This window comes from Eulemur rufifrons, chromosome 23 (assembly GCF_041146395.1).
Source record: "Eulemur rufifrons isolate Redbay chromosome 23, OSU_ERuf_1, whole genome shotgun sequence".
Classification (NCBI taxonomy): Eukaryota; Metazoa; Chordata; class Mammalia; order Primates; family Lemuridae; genus Eulemur; species Eulemur rufifrons.
Window position 1 is genome coordinate 7,961,099 of NC_091005.1, and position 19,612 is coordinate 7,980,710.

A 19,612-nucleotide genomic window follows, 5' to 3' on the forward strand; every position below is an offset into this window, starting at 1 on the left:
ATAAAAAGGTTTTCTTAATAATATCATCAAATATCTAGTCAGTGTCTAATTTTTAAAATTTATCTAGTAAATTTTTGTGTGTGTATTTTCTCTTCCTCTGTTGTTTCAGGTAAGAACAAACAAAGAGTATGAATTACTTTTTATTCCTCTGGTTTCCTATGTCTGTTAAATATCATTTTATCTAGGCTTTATCCACTCCTGCTACCACACACAAATAAATTTGGTTTTATCCTTGAAATTTTTGCCACGTGCCTTTTTGTGTTGATGTTTAACAAACCTAGTAGTCTGAGTCAGAGAATTAATGATACATACTAATAGGTAGGTAGGGAGGGAGGTAAACAGAAAAGACGACATTATAAATAGTGCTGTGAACTTCCATCGGAAGGGTCATGATGTCAACCTGTTTCTATTTTTGTGATAGTGACAACTATTCATCATCTTTTCCCAGATTTGTTATTATATAAGAAGCTTAAATTATTTTATGACCAAAAGTAATATATTTAGTCTATAGAAATCTTGGGAACACAACTTTGCATAACCTTGGGATAATGAAAAACAGGATTTAGAACAGTCATCAACTACAAGATAACAGTCCTCATTGTTTGAGACATCTGGAACAATTTTCTACTGGCCTAATAGCTACTATCTTGCGTACATGAGGATTTCTGGGCAAGAATAAACCAAATAGCCATATTTCTTACGTTCCAATGATTTTTATCTAATGTGGGGCAAAAATGTCATTGTCATAAAGTTCGATTTTTCATATATTCTGAGCTTGCATGGAAATTTTTTATGCTCATTCATATTCTTTTTTGCAAGCATACAAATTATCTTTTTGACAATGTTAGAAGTTACTTTTTCTAATAACAAATGAGTCCCATAAACACCATGGAAAAATTAAAATAAAGATAAACCAATAATAGTAACAACAACAATGGTTCCCAAATATCACCCACCCGGAGATAACTGTAGTGAATCTGTTTCCTTCCAGACAGTTCCCATGCAAAGAAAAAATATAGAAATAAAACCAAATCTGAACTATAGAAGGTTCCTCTACAAGCTCTAAAAAGATAGATTTATAGACAGTATTTCTTTGACCTTTCAACAAAAAAGATCACCAGCCCCTCTCTGAAGAGGTAGACTTAGTAATTCACCCTGGACTAAGCCTTGAGGGTTCCACCTAGGCAGATTTATGCCAGGCAGAGCTCTGCCTTAGAGAAAACGTATCATGGGAACCTTTGTTTTGGCTTCTCAATGTCCTGTCCTCTTCCTTGGTAGCATATTAAAATCTGGGAAGAGAGAACAATTTGCATAAGAAGTACAGGTTTTTGTTTTTGTTTTACTTTTGTTTTAATTTGCTGCTGCTGTTGTTAAGAGACAGAGTCTCACTCTGTCACCCAGGCTGGAGTGCAGTGATGTGATTATAGCTCACTGTAGCCTTGAGCACCTGGGCTCAAGTGATCCTTCTGCTCAAGCCTCTCAAGTAGCTGGGACAACAGGCATGCACCACAATGCCTGGCTAATTTTTTTTTATTATTTTTGTAGAGATGGGGTCTCACTATGTTGCCCAGTCTGATCTGGAATGCCTAGCCTCACGTGATCCTCCCACCTCAACTTCCCAAAAGGCTGGGATTACAGGCACGAGCCACCATGCCTAGCCTGTTTTTGTTTTGTGATTTTTGTATTTTTAGGGGAGCAGGGGGATGGGTGAACAGCAAATCTCCATCCCCCTCCCAAGGAAGGACATAGATCAAGGAAGAGTAATTTAATTCCAAACAAGATAAGCAGGTAAAGGCCAAAAAGCCCCTGAAATGGTCACTATGAGTGTACAGAACAGGGCTGGCTTCATGGACATGTGTCTTGTGCAGTCATACCCGGTCCTGCTCTCATAAGGGACCCATATTTGCATTAATGCATTGCTGTTGTCTTCTTGAAATTATTACTAATTTCTAAGCAAGAGGCTCGTGCCTATTTATTTTGCACTGAGCCTTGAGAATTACTTAACTGTTTCTGGGAAATAAAGACAGAATCAGTGGGCTGGTATCGGCAATGAGAGAGAGATAGAGAGGCTGTTATTCTGAGTCCAGAAATAGAAGACAGTGAAAAAACGCTTTCTGCTGGCTGACACCTTGCCGCCTTGGAAGTGGTAGTGTGAGTATGTGCACCTGTGTTTGGGGGTGGGGATGCGTGGGTGTGTGTATGATGAAAGCTCTGGCCTCTAATAGAAGTAATCCTTACATACAAAGGAGGCACCTGCAAAGACATGGTACCATCTTGACAGAAAGTAACACACTGAGTTACCGCCTTTCTCTGAAAAACTAAATTGATGGAAGAGGTTCTGCCTCTCTCTTGGAACCTCGGAAATCTGGCCCATTCATTCCACTCTACGTTACATGGTAGTAGAAAGTTCACACTTCTTTCTACACTTGCCTCTGCTTTTTTCGGGTGGATTTCAACGCATAAGAGCTGCTCTTAAGTGTAGGGCCTATTTCTCCTTTCCCAGATATCCGTAAGGTTTCAAACCTTAAAACCCATTGTGACCGTAACAGTGGCCTTGAGTCCCATGGAAATCGAACCTAAAAGAGACAAACACTCTTTGACTCGTAAAAACACATTCTAGCACTCGGGACGCTTGTGTCTGTCGCCTGTACGTGGAGATAAACGTGAGCAACAATGAATTCTTCCCCGCCGTACAGACAAGAGCAACTACTCTGGAATTCCCGTGAAATCACAAGAGTAGTTTGGAGAAGTGGCTGGAGTTATACTGGATTTCTATTATAAGTGGAAAGTGGATCCAGTGCTCTGCATTCAGGTCAGCTGACAATGTATAATTTATATACCGCATTTTCCAAATACTAACGAAGGAATCTCTACCATATAATCTATGTGAATAATAATGACAACATTGCAATATGCACACTGTTCTATTAATATAACTTGGTTAAAAGATAAGAATATTTTGTGAATTTCTTAGCATGCTACTATAGTCCTAAATCATATCTATTTTTTTTTTTTTTTTAGGGCTACACAGTTTTCTATAGTATGGTGGTGCCATAATTGTAATCATTCCCTCTTTTGGCCATGTATATTGTATCTGTGTGTTTTCATTTAGTTAGCAAATAGTTACTGAACCCTCAAACCTTGCATTGTGAAGAGAGAGACTGGAAAAATGAGATACCTTTTCTGACTACAGAGTTTAGACAAGCAGAGTTAGAAAACACAGAACTATACCATCGTAAAGCACCTGCATATGGATATTGTCTTTGAAACACTTGAAATAATAGTAAAAACCTATTCTGAATACCTTTAAACTGCTTAAGAGTACAGTGACAAAATATTTTAATGAAAACAGATTATTCCATACATAAATATGTGTTTAGTAACTGGACTCTATTTAATTAAGTAGGTATTAAGTTTTTGTTTAGTTTGATTTTATTTTAACTTGACACATAATAATTGTAAATATTTATGGGGTACAATGGGACATTTCAATACATGTATATATTATGTAATGATAAAATCAGAGCAATTAGCAAATCCATCAGCTCAAAGGTTTGTTATTTCTTTGTGATGAGAACATTCAGAATCCTTTATTAAGAAAAAGAAGTAAAAGCGACAAATCCAGGAAGGAGGTATTTTCCCCAGTGTTGAGTGTTCAAAGAAACTCACGGGATGACCGCACATAAGAGAAAAGGACCACATACAGGTGATGTCTTTGGAAGATGGTTCATTAGGTTTGCTGAAAAGGTCAAAAAAATGTAAGTGCTTAACTTTTTATATTCTTGCCTAGATCATAGTATTGTAAGGCCCATGAAAACTGGACCAATAATTATTTCTAAAAACAAGTCATCCTATAGTATTTGAATATAGTCTATTATTCAGGACATTAGAACTCTGTACAGATGAGCTCAGAGTGAAGCTTTTAAAAAGAAGATGATGACAAATGTGTGCTTATGGCCTCTGAATAAGCCTTGGCTAGAAACTGGATTTTGAGTCCTTCACCAACAGCCTCATAAACAGAGAGTCTGTGCATCACATTCCCTGTGCTTCTGCATAGCACCGACAGCAGGGAAGGCACTCAGCCCATAAACATAGAATGAACCAGTAGAAAACAAACAGATAAACAATAAGATGTGTCCTCTTTATTATAATCACATACTGGTTTTAAAATTTTGTTTTAATTTTTATTTTTTTAGAGACAAATTCTCATTCTGTCACCCAGGCCAGAGTGCACTGGCATGATCATAGCTCACTGCAACCTCTAACTCCTGTGCTCAAGCGATCCTCCTGCCTCAGCCTCCCGAGTAGCTGGGACTCCAGGTGCATGCCATCACACCCAGTTAATTTTTAATTTTTTTGTATAGATGGGGTCTCACTGTGTTGCCCAGGCTGCTCTTTAACTCCTGGCCTCAAGCGATCTTCCTGCCTCGGTCTCCCAAAGGGCTGGGATGACAGATATGAGCCACTGTGCCCACCCTAACATATTGTTTTTGAAGACACAATGCAGCTAGTATTTGTTGCAGATAAGAAGTTTCTTAAAATATATTTTCACCACAGAGGAAAAATAAATCAGCTGTTTACGGAGTAGGAAAACTAACAAGACATCTTTGTATTATAAAATCCACTTCACAACTCAAGGCTTTGAGAATAATTGATTGTGATGAATTTAAGAGTAAGTGAAATGTGTTAGGCATATGCAGGATAGACCACAATCTAGAAGGCCTGGGATTAAGGTTTGAGTAATGGACAGGAGCGAAAGAGGGCTTAGTAATCAGATACCATGTTTGGGGAAAGGACTATTCACCACCTCCTGTGCCCGCATGTGCTGCTGACCCTGCTGCCACCAGACAGTGAGGTTCCGTCTATCTTTTCCCTGCTCCCTCCTTTCAGCTTCTCCTCAGATTCAAAGTCTTGGGCAGAAATATTTCATCTGTTGAATTTAGGTTTCATGCTTATGCTCTGACTGCCAAGAAGCAGGGTTAGAAGTGAATGTTTGAACATTCTTGGCCTTTATAATAGAATTTAGTTGTGTTTTCAACACACACAAAAAAACAGTGTTCAAATATCAAATATTTGATACCAAAATACCAAAAGGTGAGGCGTTGATGAGGGTAAACGTCCACTGTAGTTGAGAGACTGCATTTTCAAGAAGCCTACTCTATGCTTCGCACACACTGTGTGGCAGGATCTACATCAGGCGGCTAGAGTGACACGCCACGGGTCTGTTTCTTTGTCTAAGACAGCAAACTCCAAGGGATAGAAACTACTTTATTTGTGGGTGACACAGTGTAGGGTAAAGAGCATGCACGCTGATTGAGACGGCACAGGAAACTGAGGAAGTCTCTCCATCTCACTGAATCACAGTTTGCTCCTCAGTTTCAGCGGTGATACTAACACTTACTTTACTGTTTTAAATGATTCAGTGTGCAAAGAAACAGTATAATACCTGCAATTTAATTTAATTGCATAAGCTCGACATATTATTGTGGTTCTCGAGTTTTGTTGTCAGTTCTATGGTTTATATAAGGTCCTTAAATTAACTTTTTTCCTGCTTAAACAAAATTGTCTTCCCTGTTTTTTTTATTTTTTAATTTTTTTATTTGTAGTCCAGCTACCTTGGCCAGATGTACACATCCACACACATATTTACTGTTGGAAACCAAGTCATCTCTAAAAATGGCTTAATCGTATCTTTTTCATGAACCCCCTCCTCTTTCAGATATAATTATTGCGATCTTTTCATTGGTTTGCTTTACATTATTTAAACCTCAGTCACAATAACTTCAGAATTTCTTTGCACTCTCTTTATTTTCATGTCTCTTCTGTCTCAGAGCTCTTTAAGGGCACAAACTTTTTTGGATCTATTTTTATATTCTCAAAACCTAGCTTACGGTCTGGCAAATTGGCAATCAATAAATGCACCAATGGAAGGTTACGAATTCCGATGTTACCAATGCCCTGAATGGTGCTTGACAATTAAGTGGTGTCAATGACTGTCCCTTGCATTAAATGGGAGAAAGCTCTGCTTAGCTGAGCTAAGTCATCCTCACCTTTCTGGGACATTTGCATAAATGGCTACAATTCATTGCTTTATCTAGTTAACTAAAATAACTACTTGTTTACACATTGTGTCTTCATATAATCATATATTTCTTGGATACAGTGAATATATTTTAAGTCAGGGGTCCACCCTAAAAAGCAAAATGTATCCTGTGGGGTTCATATAAATGATATTTGAATCTAATTTACAAACTGTCAGAATTTGAATATCATGTATTTCTCTCTTATAGAATTAAACATATACCACAGAAAAAACTAAAATCTCTCCTTTGTGGGCCCATCGTTCCTACTTTGTGCTATAAATACAATATTTGGCAATTACAAGGCATCACATTGCAAGGAATTGTCTTTTTTTTTTAAAAACTAATGCAAATGTCTTTATCACTATTGAAATACTAAAAAGGACTTTTAAAATGAATATCTGTAAGAAAAAGGAGGAATAGACGTCCAGAGCTTCTTACAAATAATTTTAACCACAGACTAAAATAATTGAGTTATGAAGTTTGTTATTTTTCCTATCAAGCTCACATTCCAGAAAACACAGTTATTAAAAATAAAAACAGTTTTCCAATAATATGAAGTTAAGATAATTTATGTTTTCATATATCCTAAAACATTTTCAATAATGGAAAGCTAAAAAGAAATTATTTTCACAAAAATAATTTTGTTTTAATTTCACATTTTTAAACATATACAGAGGAGAATGAAGACATCTAATAATACATTCAGTCTTCAAAGGTGGATACTTGTGTTTCATAAATAGGCAGTTCATTCAGAATTGATCCAAAATCATTGACTATATGTCATATTTGATGTTTTCAATTGCTCACTTAAAATACAAATTGGAAAATATCATAATTCTTTGACTTTAGTTCACCCCTGCCATTACTGGGTGACATTTCAAATTATGTATTTGTCATTCTTTTCCTCGCCTTTTGTTGCACAAATAGATTGAGGAATGCAAAGAGAATGTGTTTTACATCTTAGGTATTTCCTTTGAGAGGATTTCCATAATTTTCATTGCATTTTAATTTGTAGTAATAGTTATGAATGAAACATTTACAAAATGTATAGGACATACACTTTTAATTCTGTCTCAATCTCTCTGTCTTCCTCCTCCCTACCTCTTCTGAATACAGTCATTTCCCAGGTTGTCAAAAGATGGATGGTCTCCAGGGTTAGTTTGTCATAAAAGATCAAACCAATAGGAAAAAAAAACCAAAAAAAAAAACAAAAAAACAATGAGCTTATGCCCAGAGCCAGGCAGTTCAAGAGTCAGTGTTAGCTTCTCCAGTGTAATCTGACAGACTTCATTTGTCTTCTTGTAGAGCTAGCCATGGTATCACATGTCACGACTTCCCACCAGGTTCCCACCTCTGGTTCAGGTCCTGCCTGCTGAGGGAACCACCGAGGCTAGGGAACATCCAGAGGTATTCCAAAAATGAACTCGACTTGCTGAAGCTTCTAAAAAAGAAAGCTTCTCTGCTCCTATCTCTGCCAAAGAGCTGTCACTTTCTTGGAAACTTAAATTTGTCACAAGGAAAGAAAATTTCACCATAGCCTGTTTAAATAAGTTAGGGAGGAGAATCTTCTCCCCAATGCTTTTTCCACAGCAAGCAAATGTATCAATCATTTTATTCTCTGAAATAACAATTTATTATCCATGCAGGAGGCCTTAGATTCAATCTGCACAGTGTTCGGAGTGTCACGTCAGATACGAAGACCTGTCATCAGTCTTTATCAGGATAATCACTCTGCTCTTGTCATCAGTTTTTAATAATAAAACTATTTATTACCTCAATAATTATTTATGACAAGAAGTCCGCCATTGGCATCATGAATAAATATTGATAAATTGCTTGGTTAATAAACTGGTACTTTTTAAGTGGCTTGGAGAATATGAAAATGAGAGTGATATTATTACAAAGAATTATTACAAGGAATTGTGAAATGTTTATCTTCTATTGAAAAGATTATATTTGCCCAACAGGAATCCCATGAAAAGAAAGTGAGAAATCTAATTTGTAAAAGAACAAAGATTCAGCATGAAAGATTGAAGAGCCAATATTAAACCATAAAAAAATATAATTTTCAGGTATTTTATCTAGGTGCCAAATTAAACAAATTGTCTTCAACTCAGTTTGAGGTATTGTTTATATATATACATAATATATATATATATATTTTTTTTTAAGTAGAAATTAGAAATTTGGAAACATTAAAACATTTTTTTTAGTTGCGATCAGCTCTCGAGTCACAAATTAATTAATTAATTAATTTATACTTTTTAGAGAAAGAGTCTCACTCTGTTGCCCAGCTAGAGTGCCACAGTGTCGGCCTAGCTCACAGCAACCTCAAACTCCTGGGCAAGTGACCCTCCTGCCTCTCAGCCTCCTGAGTAGCTGGAACTACAGGCAAGCACCACCACGCCCAGCTAATTTTTTCTATTTTTAGTAGAGATGGGGTCTCACTCTTGCTCAGGCTGGTCTCAAACTCCTGAGCACAAATGATCCTCCCACCCCAGCTTCCCAAAATGCCAGGATTATAGGCGTGAGCCACCACGCCCGGCCCACAGACTTTTTTTTTTTTTTTTTTTTTAGTGCTTTTTATGACAAGCTAGAAACACGAATTTGAAATGGGAGTCTGAAATAGCATTAAATCTCATCCTCTGATGAGCTGCTGGGAGCACATGGATATAATCTTTACTTACAGAGACTATTTCCCTTGGGCCAATTTTCTGGAAATCACAAAGGACTCCAAGCATGACTAACAGTTACCTGGTCACTGATGCTGGATAATAGGATATTTAACTTAAAAGTCAGAGTGGCAACAAAGCCAATTCTGCAAGAAGGGGCTGGAACAGACCACCCAGCCATCCTGACTGCATGGAATGCTGGGTGCAAAAGAAAAATAGAAGCTATAGGAGAAGAAATTAGGAGAGGTTAGAAAATATTCTGTTAAAATGTACAGGTAAAGTTGGGACTCTCTGTGGGAACTTACAGAACAGGTATCATAAATTCCATCCGAGCCACATTCAAGTTAGGCTTCTGGAGTTGAAGGAAAACAGAAGGATGAAGCTGCAGGCATGCAAGATGATCTTAGGAAGAACTGCCCAAAAAGCACTGGAAAATAAGGATGTGAATGCAAACAGTTCATTTGAAAGGTGATCCTAGGGAAGCATCCATAGGGAAACAGGGAAGTGAGCTAGAGGAGAACGAGGTCAATGAATGGGGTGTTATTGATCACTTACTGCTGGGGGGAGTTGGGTTTCATTCCCACTGGAGAATGAACTCTGCATTGGTCCCCAACCTTTCTGGCACCAGCGACCCGTTTCATGGAAGACAATTTATCCACGGATGTGGGTGGGTGGGGTTATGGGGGGTGAAGGAGAGGCGGAGCTCAGGCGGTGATGCGAGTGATGGGGAGCTGCTGCGAGTACAGATGAAGCTTGGCCCCCTCGCCTGCCCCTCCCCTCCTGCTGTGTGCCACCCTCCCCACCCAACTTTCATGGATGACAATTTTTCCACTGACCGGGGCAAAGGAGTGGTGGGGGCTCCTCAGCCTGGTATCAGTTTTCATCCAGGGGTTGGGAACCGCAGCCACCGTGCTAGGGAGCAATCTAGAATGTGTTTGTGCTTCCAAGTTGATCCAGCTGAGAGATAAGCAAGCGGGGCTGCTTATTCTCCAAATCCCAGCTCTTGTTTGGGCTACTCTGGAGGATGATACTCCCGGGCACATCTGCCCTGCCACAGGAAGAAATCCCCTGATGTAAAACCACAGATGTTTGCAACTGGGTACCACGGACACATACAGAAATGGTGAGTAACAAGAAACATATGCAGGGAACCAATAGCTTCTTTTACAATGGGGCAACTGAAAATGACAAAATGGGATTTTTCCAAGTTTAGTGGGAGTAAGAAACAGTCCTATGTACACAAGGGGTGTGAAGGAACCAAGGAAGAGGAGTACAGTCATGAGTCATTTAAGGAGGGAAATAAGTTTTGAGAGATGGGCCCCTAGGCAATTTTGTCCTCAGGCAAACATCAAATCTAGATGGTATAGCTTAAGCTGTTTAGTATATTGTTTGTAAGCTACAAACCTGCGCAACTTTTTCATGATATTTATGTATCTAAACATATCTAAGAAATATATTATTGGTATTTTGATGGGGATTGCATTGACTCTGTAAATCACTTTGGGTAGTATGGACATTTTAACAACGCTGATCCTACCTATTCCTGAGCATTATACAAGGCACTGGGGATAAAGCAGGTAAGTTTTCTGCCCTGGCAAAAGTTGTATTTTAGTGGTTAAAGGCAGATAATGAGCCAGTGAATATAAGAATGAAAGTAGTAGGACAAAGTGTTGAGAGACGTAGAAGATATTCATTGAAACCTAGGGGCATAAAGAGCCATCTCAGTAATTCTTTCCCAACGTATTTGTTCAGTACCTAATAATCTGTGCCACACATTGTGCTGGGTGAGAAAATGCAATGAAGAAATTCCCTCTGCAATGAATGGCAAGCTGAGGTGAGTCTAGAAGAAGGTTAGAGAAAGTGGCATCTCTGCAGAAATCATGACGGAGCCGAGACCTGAAGGGAGAGAGAACTTCACCAGGCAAAAGCAGGGGGAAGAGTGGTTCAGGCAGACAGAAGCAGCTACAAACACAACACAGGAAAAAGTAGGACAGGTCTGAAATGCTCAAAGAAATCTCATGTAATTGGAGCACGGAAAGTTATGAGCATGAAGTGAGGAAGGCTGGCAGAGAGCAGACCACCTGGAGCCTTGAAGGCCAAGTTCAGCTCGTGGATTTCTCCTGAGAGCAGTGAAGGATGCCTGGAGGCTTTGAGACCCAGGGTGCACGATGGGATCTGCTTCTGGCTACCTTCCAGGGACTACCACATCACCAGGGGAAGACCTGTCAGTAAGCTGTGACATTTATCGATCTGAAGTTTGATAGACGTAAGATTTAAACCAAGGCTTGAAAGAAGAGTGAGGAAGTTGGCAGAAGAGTAGCGGAAGCCATCTGGGCAGAGGTAACCAGGCTAGACAGCAGAATGGGATCATTTTGAGAAAGGCAAATGTAATCCATTATTGTTAGAGGATTGAGTACAAAGAAGGTGGTGATGTGGAAGACGATGCCTCAGCCGGATTTTGGACGGCCTAATGAAAATATCTGAAGGATGCGGGCCTTTATTCTAAGCCGTAGCAAGAGGTTTCAAGGAAGATATCTGAAAGATCACTGGGTAAAGGGGCAGAGATTAAAAACCAATAACTAATTCGTTGCACACATGGTGAGATTGCTGCTCTAGGAAAAACTATCTTAGTCATGTTCAAACGTCGAAAGTCCTTTTGGAAAATGCTATCCGCTGAATAGTTAGGAGTACTCAACAATCTATCTGATATTATAGTGCCTGACATAGAGTGAGTTCTTATGAAAAAAAATTTGTTTTATTAACACTGACAAATGCAGATCTTATGATGCCCAAACTGACCCCTGCTGGCTCTTAAGGGTCAATGAATTTACCCATCTTGAGATCCCTGCAACAGCTATGTGATGGTTACGGCGGACCAAGTATGAGGACAAGCCCAGAGCTTGGTTCTGTCACAGTCAGAGATGCCATTTGAACTAAGGATTTCCAGTAACATGGACAGAATGTATCCACATCTGTGATTTTAAAGAATCAGAGAATTATCCACTTACACAGAAATCATACCTAGTACACTGTTTCTTTAACTTCTCTCATGGGTTACCTTGTGTGTTTGTGTTTGATTAGTTGTTTCTTTTTAATGAAAATGTCATGTTCTTTTGTCCTAATCACCCTCAAGATTTTGATTTCTGAGGTGTGGGAGTGGATTAAGTTATCTGCATTAAAACAAAACTCTGCAGATAACTGTGACACTCATGTAGGTTAGTCAACCTCATCCACTATACATTAAGGATTTAATTCAGTTGAAACAACATGAGAAAGAGTATCTTAGCAGTTTGTTTACTCAACCAGCATGTATTAAGCATCTTGCTATCTGTAACCATGATATTGGGTGAGATGAACCAGAAAGAATTTGTTTATAAATAAAAAAGAGGAGAAAGCTGAATGTAGAACCCAGGGGGATAGGTGCCTTTTAAGAGTGGACGAGGGGGAGATGGAAGAGGAAAAGTCTGAGAGATGGGAGGAAAACCAAGCAAGAGTGAATCTGTCAAATACTTCATAATAATTACAGTGCTTTAATATTTCTTCATTTCTGCTTTTATCACTATTCAGCCAAAATGTTCATAAACATTGTGAGATGGGACCTAATTTACATATTCTGCCAATTATCTGTATTTATGGATAACCACTCAGAGGTTTTCCCCCATTACTCCGAATAATTGAGAATTGGCTATAGAAGCAGTTTCCCTTCCCTGCTGAATAAATGTGCTGTATTTATATTATCCATTACCAGGTGGTAGACGTAATGTTCAGTGATGTGTGTTACTTATCTGAAACTTGAAACTCCTTTCAAGGTTCAAGCTCACCAGTTAATAGAAGATAATCTGTATGGAGCATAAATTTCAAGGAGATGTCTACAATAAATCTTTCGTGAGCCTTCCGTTTGCCAAGACAGCTCTTGCTGAAGTTGACTTTATTAGTAGTAACCATTTGCACAAGGATGCCTGTGACAATGATGAAGCTTTTACATTATATGAATTATATTGGACATATTCTATGTTTTCACTTTCATTTGTTTACTAACAGACCTTAAGATAGAAAGCTTTCAAATCATTTGGCAAAATATAATTAAGAATCACTCAGACATGTAATTTAATCAGGAGAATAGGAAATACATAAAGGTTATAAATGACTTCACAAATGACTTTAGAATTCTTATTCATACTAATTCTTTTATGATGCAGATTAGGGAAGTGAGTTAGATGGATTTTAAATGTTTGGTTTTCATAATATTTTAATTAATTAAAATAAAATCCATGTGGTTAACCTAAGTACACAAAGAAAACAATTACAATTCTAATCTCTCTAATGTCCAGGCTTCTAAATCACGTCTTAGTATTTTGAACAGGAGGTTTCACACTGAGAGGGTAATAACATTAGTGGATGTGGAATACCACTTGTGGGAGTATGTTTTCATATTGTCTTTACTCCCTCCAATCTCATTTGGAATGACTCTTCCATGTAGATTTTTAGATTATGGCCATTCTTATTTATACTTTGTCAACTTTTCAGGCATACCAAACTACGGATCATTTTATATTAATTCTAATTCTGCTTTTCAGAGAGGTAAACTGTATCCCTGTTTCTTCTGATGATGATAGAAAATTGCTTTTGAGATCCAATTCTTTGTTAAATCAATCAAATTTGATCTTTGAAGCAGAAAAGAAAAACAGACATATAGTTCAAATCTGCATTGGAAGTATTTTCTCCTCTAATTTTAAATATGTAATGAGAGGAGAAATAATATCTTCAGAAACCACACCTCAAATGATGGGTGGTGACTGTAGTTATATGGTAAAACATTCAGCAAACATTTCAGAATCCATCAGCTCAGATTCAGTGAAACATAAACAAACCATCTGTCTAAATGGTTTATTGATGCAACAAAATATGACAAAGGGGATCATGTAGACATCCCAATGCTCGATATGACCCACATTTTGGGTGAAGACATTTGATAATGATGTCCTTGTAATTCACTGTGGTTTAGAGAAGATTTAGACTTCTTTCCCGACATATATATTTCTCTTTCCTTGCTTCATTGTTATTAAAGTATTAATCTATCTCTACCTCCTGGATATACAGTGACAATGGAAAGAACATTTTCTTGGAGGCAAAAAGGTTTAAGTTTGATCCCAAGCTCTGTCACCTGCTAGTCAAGAGATCTGGATCCACTTTTCTTTAACTCCATTTGGCCACTGTTTTATCATTTGTAAAATGATGGTTAAGATAGTAAAAGAACTTGCTTCATAGAGGCTAAGAGACCTCTAGAAACACACTGCATCACTGAAATCTTTAATCTATCATTTAAAGGCTGTGTGACTTTTGATGAGTTTCTGAAAATAACCCTGGCTTACTTCCTATCTGTAAATCGGGATTATAATACAATCTATCTCATGGATTCATAGTGGGGATTCAGTAACTAATAAATATAGCATGCTTAAAAATATGTCTGGAACACAAGAGTTTAGTAAATGCTAGTTTAAAAATGTCAAGATTTTAGTGAGATATAAATGCCTGGCTCACAGAAATTCATTAATACTTCTCCCTCGACAACACTGAGTTTGTCCTTCCTAACTTTGTGATGACAGAAGCTAGAAAAATATTTTGCGATACAGTGTGCATACTAAATACAAAAACAAATGAAAACAAATTATTCTGAAGATTTTTAAAACTTTATCTTCAGATTAGGACATTACCTAACCTGAACACTTACTAAGAAACTACCTAAGACTATATATTAAGCTATCTGACGTATTTGTTCAAGTATTTGTCTATGTTTCTTCACTGAGGATTGCTTTGCTTCAATTGATTACTTTCTGACCACTCTACAAAATCTATATTGTCTCTAGGTTCACTTCACTTTGTTGATAGGATCTTCACGTAACTGCAATATATAATGAATAAAACAGCAAACTCAATCTTCTAGTTAGTAACAAAGAGACCAAACACACACACGAGACATCAAAACCTCAAGCAAACTAGTTGACCCAAAGCCCATGAACATTACAGCAAAAAATGAGAATCACTTTCATGACCACCATTTAAAGCTTATCAACATCATATTAAATGAAAGCAAGTGTTATTAATAATACTGCAAAGATTATCCATTGTTCTAAGGAAAACTGAGGTCTGTTAGAAGAGATAGTTAACTTAAGGTTTTCCACAGGATCCGGGGTCATGGAGGAAATTACAATAATTCAAAATTTATTCTATTTCAGGAGATAATGAAGGTCTGTAATCATATTTTATTTTAGTAAATAGTATGATTGATACTTATGTGACAAACTCAAGGGATTTATAAAGTTGAATCACTCACTGAATCTTTTTTAAATTTTTGAAAATAAGGTATGGAAAGACTAATTTATTTATTTATTTATTTATTTTTTAATTAGGCAGAATAATTATCTCCCAAAGATGTCCATGATGTCCTAATTCCTGGAACCTGTGAATATGGCAAAGGGGAAATAAGGTTTCTGGTGGAATGAAGGTCACTAATCAGCTGATGTTAAGTGAGGGATATTATCCTGGATTATCTGGGTAGAAGCAGTCAAATCACATAAACTCTTAACAGATGAAGAGGGAGGTAGAAGACTGAATCATAAAGATGTGACTTGAGAAAGACTTGGACCCACTATTTCTGGCTCTGAGGGGAAAGGAAGAGAACCGCTAGCCAAAACATACAGCGGCCTCTAGAAGCTGAGAACAGCCCTCAAATTACAAACAGCAAGAAAATGGGAACCTCAGCCCTAAAACCACAAGAAACTGGATTCTGCCGTCCACGTGAATGACAGGAAAATGGTTTCTTCCTGGAGACCCCCAAAATGAATACAGCCCCAGTGAGACCCACACTCAGACTTATGGTCTACAGAAACTTAAAGTACCATATTTGTGTTATTTAAGCCCCTAAGATTGTGATAATTTGTTGTAGCAGCAAGAGAAAGTGAATATAGTACTTAGAAAAACTCTAAAGATTTATAAGATTATATCACTCTTCTCATAAAAATCTTTTGAAATCCCTAAAATTGTAGCAAAATACGACTCTTTTACTCCTTTTAAGTGTTATATTGTATAGGTAGAAAAGATGTCTTCTGGTTCATAGTGTTAATTTATCTGTTGATTTCGTAAATGTTTGCTGAGCATCTGTGAGGTTTAGAGATCTCGCGGGTGTTAACACTGGCAATCAGAATACAGAGTCTGACAGCGGATCTGTGATTAGACAACACCTCTAATGCATGGTGTGATAATTCCTACAAGATAAGTAGTGGGATTGAAAAGGAAAAGTCATTTCTGTTTTGGTTTATAGGAAGTTCTTTATCAATCAGGTGGCCTTTAGGTAGATATTGAAGAATTATCAGAGTTTCGCCAAATAGGGTTAGATGGGAAGGCCGCTTTGAAGACTAAGGATGAAATGAACATCAGTTGGGAATACAGGAACTATTCAATTTGATTTTGCTGCATTTTTTACTCTGTGTTTAAATTACGTCTGTAACATCAATGAAGAATGTTTAAACACGTTTAGTGAGAGGGCACTCAGTACTTCAAAAGGCAGTTGATTCTCTTGTCCAACAGCTCATGTAACTGTTAACTTCTTCCTTAGTTTGAACTGAAATATGGCCCTCTCTAATTTCCAGACACTGGCTTTTCTCCGACTAATGAGAAGGTCCAAATATACATATTATTCATCTTTTTAAAATTTATCCTTCAGATCCTTGAAAATATCTCTCAGTGTCTGTGCGCCAAGTACCATTCGTAAAAATTTAACATTGCTGTGGTTATTCCTCCATCCTGATGGTCCTTTCCTGGACAGTCTCTAGTTTAGAATATTCCCTCTTATTATCGTAAAGGCAAATTTTATTTCAGAAAATATTAAGGAAGAAAATTTGGCCTCTAGGCTAAATATAGGCATTTCCAGGTAACAAATGTAGAGCCACTGATAACTTGAGAGATCGATATGGAATCTAACCAGTTCAACTTCTACCTTTCTCTAATAGTCTAGTTCTTTGGGGCATCCAGAGATACAATTAAAACTTTTTTTCACCAATAACCGGGGTTGATTTCTCATAAACAGAATAATGTTTTTATTCTAACCATTAGACACTGAAATATGTCTAAAATAAATCAGAAATGTTTATGTCTTCTTAAGCAACAGGTGAACAAGCAAGAAAGGCATGGGTTTACATTGTGTTCTTCCCTAATGCTGGACAGCTGTGTAGCCTTGGCTAAAAATCTTAACTATTCTCAGCCTAAGATCTATCATCTACACATAAATATATATAGTTGTCTCATGAAGTTGTGATAAATAGTATATGAAATAGCCCGTTCAAATTGTGTAGCAAGAGAGCTTGGTACATAATAGACTCTCAATATAGGTTATTTTTGTTGTTGTTCTTAACACATTAACTGCCATGTGAGTTGTATTTAATTCAGGCTAGTTTTGAGCCTGGGGGTCTCATGAAGCATATGTAACGCGCTTGTCTCTTCACCTTGGGAGCCCTGAGGACTATTTTTCAAGTTGCATATAACTCACACACAGAAAACAAAAAATAACAAATTTTTCATTAAATTAGAAAGGATCATTTTGTTTTTGAAATTTTTATTCTATTTTCATAATAAAATACTGTGGCCCCAAGGAAAAAAATTTTTTTTCTAGTGTGGCAATCAATGTGTTAAACAAAGCACATTAAAGATCACTGTCTTTTACCTGACTAAACAAGATCATTACATATATATCACATATACATATATGAAAAAAGACATTTTCCCCCTACTCTCTTACACAGTCAATGCCACACAGCATAGCACCTCTCATCACCAAAATACGTGTGTATATGTGTTGGGCGGGGGGGGGGGGTTCTCCCCACTAGCAACCAGTCAATTTTCTGGAAGATTCTCCAGCAGACACCAGATAGCTGTCCTCTTATTCAATTCAATTCTGACACTGCCTACCTGGAGATAGCATCAGATCCCATGAGTTGAGGACTCATCTACAAGACGGGCCCCCACTTCAGATGCCGATTACAAGCACAGATTGTGACCGACTTTGCTTCCCATTGACCGGCTATAAATAGAAATTTCCATGACCTCCTCCTCAGATTCAATCAGTTTGTGAGAGTGACTCACAGAACTCAGGGAAACACCTTACCTATGTTATTGGTTTATGATAAAGGATAAAGGACACGGAAGAACAGCCGGATGAAGAAATGGATAGGGGGAAATGTGAACCGGGTGGCATGGAACTTCCAGGCCCTCTCCGGATGTGCCTTCCTCCAGGAACCTCCGCATGTTTGGCTATCTGGAAGCTCATCCTTTCAGGGTTTTATGGGGGCTCCATTATGTAGGTATGATCAATGACATCACTGGCTGTTGGTGATGAATGCCACCTTCAGATCTCCCCTGCCAGACGTTAGGGGATTAGACGCTCCGATTCTCTAATCCTGTCTTGGTCTTTCTAGTGACCAGCCCCCATCCCAAAGCTATCTGGCACCACTAGCCACTGGTCATCCCATTAGCCAACAGAAGAAAATCATCACTCTGGAGATTATAAGGATTTAAGAAGTTGTATGCCAGGAAGTAGAAATGAAGACCAAATATTATTTCATAATATCAGCATATATTATACATAAAATAGAATATGATATGATATAAATATGCTTATAGATGAAGGACAAGTGTAGGCTATAAAGCCATGGAAATCATTTATTTATTTTTTACTCATCTATTTTCAACAGAAATACCTATAAAGTGCTGTCAGAAAATGATACTACTCAAAATTCTATCTTGTTCATGTAAGAAAATGGTTCTGCTATGGTGCCCTGCTAACCTTGACACACATCCACAAGGTCACGTGGACAAAAGTTTGAACCACAACTAAGATCTCTCTTGGCAGAACACCATGTGATTCTCCTGGAACACTGGCTGATGGGAGGCCTGTGAGAAGCTGCTCCAAGGCCAGCATCACCCCCACCACTCCTCTGGGAGGCTGTCGTAGACAGTTTTCTACTATCTCCTGGGTCTGATGGGACATGGGGCTTTCTGCCTTGCTCCCATCACAACAGGTCTGCCAAGTACAAAGTTGCTTCGATGCAGACTAAAATTAGCTCCTCAACAACTGAGTATCCTTCAAATCGCATTGCAGTCACCCTGCCCCTTCTGTTTTGAAGTTCTTTTTGGTATGTAGGTCATGAACCCGAGGGAGCTGTCACCTTTGGCTATTCTTCCTTCTACTGTTTATGCAAATAATGCTGAATTTAAAGTGGCTCTTTGTAACTTTACTGGTCAAATTAGTCAGGCCTTGGCCTTATTTTGTCTTAGGTGTGCTTGACAGTTTGCAGGTAGAAGGATCAAAGGTTAAAAATGTAGGAAAAAATCCTCCTTCCCCCCAAAAAAGTCCTCGGAGTCATTACTGTCTAGATTAACTAAAGGGATTTAATAGTAAAATATAAAAATATATTTCGAAGAATGTAATGCTGAAAGTAGTCACAACTACTCCTAGAACATAAACATAATTTTTATTCTGTGTTAAGATAAACAGGGAGTTACTTATTAGTCTTTATAGCATCTGCTTTTTCCCCCCTTACTACTGACTGACACTTCTCACTGCTGTAAGACTCTTCCTTCTTCCAATTAATTTGATAATGTTTATAGCTTAGATAATGTCAAAATCAGAGTATGATTTCCAAAGAAGGAACCATATGAATTCTATCTCTAGTGTCAACAGCAGGATTAGGAAACAAGGACTAGCAATTTTTATACTAGTGCAGACTCTAGGCTCATCCTCCCACTATACTTGCACTTATTTTTGACGTCTGAATTTCTCCCTAAAAAGTATTTTAGAAATCC